Consider the following 6,992-nt stretch of genomic DNA (forward strand, 5'->3'; position numbering starts at 1 on the left):
TACGTGAACGTACCTCAGTCATATCATCACAAGAACGTAACCTAACGCTATCGTTCTATCAATCCTAACACTATTGTTCTATCAATCTATCACAAACCTATCCCTCTCTACCCGTAGCCTAATAGAATTCTTCCATCAATCTCTCTTATCCATATCACTTCGGTATGTAACCTAACCTTAATGTTTCATGAATGTATTTGACTCCTATCGTTACATTTCGTTTTGTGCATCCTTATCGTATCCTATCTCAAACATATCATTGAACACATCGTACCATAATTATTATCAAACAATTCACATATTACAACATATACATAACAAATAAGAAGCATATCGATCCACAGACAATTCACACATATCAGTATATATGACACGTACAGAACCACGGAGCACGTGTCAACATCAAATATAACCATGCCGATAGTAAGGTCACTTACCTGGTTGGCTTAGGTTGATGTTCTGTCGTTATCCTTAATGAAAGTCCATTGAAAACCAAGTCAACCTATGTGAGTCCATGACATCAGTTTCAAGTTTGAATTTCTACAAAATTGTTTCTCTAATTTATGTTGATCTATGTGTTATACTTCGTGCGAAAGTTAGAGTCTTTGCTTAAGTTAGGTCTTGAAATATTTATATATGTTTCCAAATATTCTATTTTCTCTTACCGTGTTTAATACCCTTTAACATTTAATTTCGATTATATTCACAATCTTCCTTCCCTGTCTCTTACTGTGTTTCCCTTCTTTTTATTATCTCTCTCTGTTTATGATGACTTTTAATATCATTAAATAAAATAAAAGGAAAACTACTAACCTCTTCAAATGCAATATCTCTTTCTAGCAAAATATCTCTTACTACCAAAACTAAATCTGAACCTTCTTGTGTTTGTTTTTGGAGGAGCAAAGAAATTCTGATATGTTAAATCTGTTTAAACCATTCTTTATATTTTTGTTTGTTACTTTTTCAATTAGGTTAGGAATGGCTTTTAGCCAATTTAATAGATTCTATTTTCTTTCTACTATAGATCATGACGTATCTTTCTAACATAATGACTTATCTTTCTAACAGGTAAATTGCTAAAAAAACTAAATAATTGGATGAAAGAAAAGGAGATCTGAGATATAACTTACGGAGAAACCTCGAATCTCTCTCTCATATAAATCTTGATCAACTCTATAAACCCATATCCTATCAATTTGATGTGAGGCATTTTGTTTTCTCAAATCCAACATGTTTCTGTTTCACGAACTGTTAGGTGTGTTGAGGAGAGATTATTGGGGAGAGTGACTGCAGTGAGAGAAACGGGAAATAATTGTTTTTATTTACTTATTTGTTAATTTATTATTATTATTATTATTATTATTATTATTATTATTTTACATAATAATAATTGTTGTTTATAATAATTTTTTTATTTGTTTATTTAATTATGTATTTTATTTATTTATTTTTTTGTTCTGGGCTATTACAAAGGTATTTTATTTATGTATTTTATTCAACTACGCCTCGCTTAGGTTACTTCTATATGGTTATTTAAAATTTTAGGACTAGTATGTAAGACGCACTCTCAATCAACCACAGTCTGTCTACTAATTTCTTTAGCAGCATGTAACATCATATATACCAAAGGTCAGGAATACTCATTATTCCTAACTTAGTACACACCGCATTGGTTAGGAATACTCATTATTCCGAACTCTGCCAGAATTAGTAGACTACAATACTCATATTCTAAATCTTTCGATAATTTTTTTTATGATAAATGAAAATGCAGCAAAGATGAGAATCAATATTTGGTTTACCATGGTTAGAAAAAATATCTCTCTGAAAGCACAAAATTTTATGGGCAAGGTCAACTAAATTGACAAGCATCGAAAAGCATTGATAGATTTTCCGACGCTTGCTTATTTTGTTAGCCAATGTATGCTACGTGACAAAATTTAGTCCATCTAGAGATATTTTTGCCCACCATAGTCATCCTTTGAAGCCTCCAAAGCCCCCCATCTCCCTTATATTTCTTCTTCCCCATTTCTTCAATTTTTTTGTGTTTTTCTCGTGGTGAATGGCATCCATATTCGGGAATTTGCTACTTTTTAGGTTTTCTCTCTTTTCAAATACCTTTTTGTTTCCTTTGTTCATAAATTATGTTAGTTTAGTTCATTTTGATGGTGTTATTTTAACACGCGGAAGCAATTTGGATCTTAGGCACTCTATGTGCATCAATTATAGTAAATTAGCTAGCATGTTCAAAAGCATTAAAACTCAATGAGTTTGAATACTAACCTTTTGTAGTTCAAATTTCTTTTTCCTCACGAACGGTTTCGAACCACCACTAGTGTCTTCCCTACTATTCTCCGACCTTAGAATAGGATTGTGGAATCCGGTGAGTGATGAAACTTGATAGAAATTTAGTATAGGTAAAAAGAGAGTTTTGAGAGATTTTCTCAAAGTTTTTCAAGAAGAATTTCCATGTACCTTGATCACTCTATTTATAGAGTCATATTTGCATGTTCATGCAAATTTGAGATTACCAAATTTTGACACTCAAAATTCCACTAAAATTTGTGGGGTTTATTTTACAAGCATGCAAGTTTGGTTAAACCAAATTTTGATACCTCAAAATTCTACTAACTCAAACATGGATTTTTCCATTAAATGAAGTCAACATTTTGACTTTCTTCATTTTAATTCAACAATTAATTTAAATAATTAATTTCAAATCAACATAATATTAAATGATTAATTAAATAATTTAATTAATATTTAACATTAAATAAAATGTCAATTCCAATCAATTCCGGCACATATTGATTATCAATCACTATTCATAATTAAAATATTTAAATATTATTTAAATATCCCCAATTCTCTCTTTTTGTTCAATTCATAACCAAAACAAAATGAGGTTAAATATATCGTATATATTTAGCGTGTATTCCCTAATTTGAATTCGAACACTTCGAACTCACTCGTCACACTGTTCTAAGGTTTAGTTCGATATGAGCTAGCAGAGGGACCTAATGGACCTACAGATCATGGGCTCCAACGATCCGAGATTGACTGGCTAATCTCATTAACCTTATTAACCAGCATTTATTCACTAAGACACTCTATTGAAGCCTAATTGTTGCACTCCCCTCACTATAGATATATTTCTGTCCATTTGATATAACCATGATTAGTCAGTCGATCCTTCACAGATTGTTCGTAACTAGAGCTAGGTCAATTTACCGTTTACTCCTAAAGTTACTTTTTGTTCCTTAAGTCCCACTGATCCTCTAATGAACAATTGGTTTGTGGTTCAACCACCAAACCGAATCCCTTTCGGGCCAATGAGAGGGTGGGTCCCCTTGTTCAAGACTTGGAGTCAGTACTTAAGGGAAGAACCTCTTTACTATTCCTAAAAGCTGGTAGGAGTGAATTCCATCATACACCCTATGTCCCCAGCTATTCACCCAGTCTTACTCCTAAAATGAGAGGCTTATTGAGTCGGCTAACTCAGGCCACTCTCACCCATGCGAATCTAAGGATAATTTCGAATAAATAGGAGTTCATAGTTAGCTCAGGATTAAGATTGAGTTACCTATGTCATCGAATGAAAAAATCAGTGTCAAAAGTAAACGACATTATAAAGTGAGAGTGGTTTTCTTCATGGTCCGATCTTATGCAATACTCATTGCATAGGACGCCCCCACTCACATGTCTTCACATGTAAAATTTAGTGATCACATTGTTTATATCATATACAAAAGTGGGCCGCATCCATAGTGTCCCCAGAATAAGGTACTCAGTCTTAGGTTCAATTTAGGTTTAACACTCAGAGAGCAATATAGGTACTGTCAATATACATCAAACACCTTAAAAGGGATACCTAAAAAAAACTCGGCTCAAAGTTGCATTTACATTTTATTTCAACGATCGGAAGCTACCCCTGAAAATTATTAAAACATTATAACTCAATTCAAGGGTTTTCATCCAACATAAAAGGTTGGACGATAATATTACCTATGAAGTCTCATCGAGAATGCTCGATTAAGACTAAGTAACAATGATAGAAAACTCAAAGATACCCCAAAAATGAACTAGAAAATTATAATTCACTTGAAGGGTTTTGATTTACTAGAAAAGGAAAATTACTATAACATTATAACTCAATTCAAGGGTTTTGATTCAATAGAAAATGATAGATAATATTACCTATGAAATCTCATCGAGAATGCTTGATGATTAGAAATCACGAACCTCCATAATAGTATGATATTGTCCACGTTCAAAAATAAGTTTTAGCTGTTTTACTTATGGTTCCCTAAAAGGAATCACACCAATGGAAATAGTAATTCTTATGTATAACATTAAGCAGTTAGGATGGCCTATTGGCTTGTTGGTTTCATTCCCTTTTTCACACCCTATTGGCTTGTCGAGTGAGCATGATCGTAGTGCCTGAAACGATTCTCACATCAGGTTTGTAGTGAGATTTATTTCATCTATCAGTGCTATTGGAGGTCCATAGCCTAAGGTAGCACAACTTAAGGTGCGTCCGTTCTAGTCACTAAACCTTCACGAGGAGGGATATCTTCACCTCCACCTCTTCCTCTAACTCTAATACAGGGTCGTCTCCATCCTCGTTCTCCTCTCCCGTGCCCTTTACGTGGCATGATTCTAAAACCAATATATAATTTTTCTTAAGTCTATATCTCTCTAACATAAATTGCATCATATCACATATATTCACAACATATAATTTAGCAAACATGACATATTCATAAAAATACAACTAGGTGGAACATAATGCTACCATAAATCATATAGTTAGAGCTCAACATATTTGATACTAAATTACATTCAATATTAGTAAACAAAAAAAGTACATGCAATTAAAGGCATTTCTTTTTCTTATCTTATACAAGACATACGTGACGGTGACAGGACATCGATGGTAAAACCTTGGAACGTGCCAAGCCTATCTCGTAGGTAAGTCTACTGAATCTATAACCTAAAGCTCTGATACCAACGGTAACGACCCTAGATTTCTATTAGCCTAAAGTTGCCACCGTCATCATATCCTATGCTCTTATACGAAATTAAGCATTTAAACTTCATCTTAAAATAGTGTCATGGACTTACTCATTTGAAAGCATCTTTCTAAAACAATTAAAACATCAAAGTAAAAATGCCCTATACTAACCTATGCCTAAGAAAATAAAATACTACTATTCTATGCACATGTCATTATCTCTATTTTTGATGTCGTCGTCAGCTATATAGGGGCGTCTTGCCCTTACCTGAAATAGAAGTAGCACAAGGCTTGAGTATTTTAAGAAATACTCATAAGTGACTCCACTATTGAGGCTAGGGAATGCAAACACATGCAACTAATGATCTTAGGAACCTATTGTTAAAAATATCATAGGGGTGGCCTCTAGTCTGGAAAAATTGGACGTGTAGTACATCCCTACACATGACTCACACATGCGAGCGTGAATTTTGTCTCTCGAAGTTACTCCAAGTGTTGTCAGTTGTTGTTTCCTATTAAAACGTCCATCTCGCTTCGTTAGTAATTTACATTTCTAATTTAATTTAACTTGAACTTCAGAAATAAGTCGTTATACTGACCTTAAATATTTCTATTAAAGTAAAAATAAGCTTCGGAAGGGCAAAAAACATAAAGGTCGGTGTCAAAATGTCAAACCGAGCATAATACGCCATTTTTTAGCCTAGGACTCCGAGATCCCGAGCCGAAGGAGCCGGTGTATGCAACAGTGACCCTATCGCTGAGGGACAATGACATATGAGCAGGTTGCAAAGTGGTTCGAGGCGCAGGTCTTGAATGTTCATGTGGGCGCACAGGTCTGTGTAGTGGATCCGTGGGTTGGGCTGTGTTCTGTGTATTTGGGCTTGAATGTGGGTTTTGGGCAAAGCACATAGGAACTAGACTACTAGACTGATTGTTGGTGGGTATCTAGTTACTAGACCAAACTGGGTATGGGGTTGCTTGACTGGAATGAGGTTGCGGGTATTCGAGTTTGGGTCCGAGCAGGTGGACTTCGTCTTCTCCACTCGTTTCCATGCATTTTCCTTTCTTCATTCCTCCGTATCAAAACTCGTTGTCTACATCTTGTTTCTTCTCCTTCTTTCTCATGATGTTAACCGTCTTTGTACGTTTGATCCTACCCCTCTATCTCACTAGTGTTGTGTACGTTGGATCCCATGGTCGTCATCTCGACATCGTCATTTGTGCAGAGGTGCCTTGCCTTTACCTAAAAAATAAGAGCAGTGCATGTCTTGAGTATTTTAAGAAATACTCATTAAGTAACTCCACTACTTCTCTACTCACGCAAACACATGAAATCATGGTTATCATAAAATATCATTTCATGGCCTTGGTCTCATATTCGTGTCCGGGTAGAATTTGATGTGCATACTTCTCTACTCATGACTTACATACACACACATTTGCTCCCATGCGAGCTCGCATACCTACCCATTGACCTGGGCTTCAACTAGCATACACTCACACTATTGGTATACCATGGAGGGAAGGGAGTGCACATAGCATTGTGGGGTATACAATATCATAAGTACCATACTTTCATATCATGTAACATCCTAACAAGTCATAACATAATAAGCAAATATATAACCAATCTTTACCTTTAAATTCATTTAGAGTAGGTAGACTTAATACCATCGCTAGAAGGAGGGTTTGAACCTCCGACCTTGTGGTTAACAGCCACACACTCTAACCAACTGATCTATTCCAGCTAATTCTTTGTAATACACTCTCCTTGGGGGCCCAACGTCCTTGCTGGCACAACGCTTGGTGACTTGCTTTGATAGCTTTCGCAATAGCCCAAACCCACCGCTAACAAATATTGTCCGATTTTGCCCATTACGTATCATCATCAGCCTTACAATTCTAAAATGAGTATACTAGGGAGAGGTTTCCACACTCTTCTAAGGAATGCTTCGTTCCCATTTCAAAACACTAAAAA

The 6,992-nt window shown here is 35.2% G+C and overlaps 1 non-coding gene across 1 annotated transcript; it reads right to left on the reverse strand.

Moving 5' to 3' along the window:
• Window positions 1-6,688: 6,688 nt before the first annotated feature.
• Window positions 6,689-6,762, reverse strand: TRNAN-GUU. The gene has a single exon. It is a non-coding gene; the product is annotated as a tRNA-Asn (tRNA).
• Window positions 6,763-6,992: the final 230 nt, after the last annotated feature.

Source organism: Cucurbita maxima, unplaced genomic scaffold (assembly GCF_002738345.1).
Source record: "Cucurbita maxima cultivar Rimu unplaced genomic scaffold, Cmax_1.0 Cma_Scf00647, whole genome shotgun sequence".
NCBI classification, from domain to species: Eukaryota; Viridiplantae; Streptophyta; class Magnoliopsida; order Cucurbitales; family Cucurbitaceae; genus Cucurbita; species Cucurbita maxima.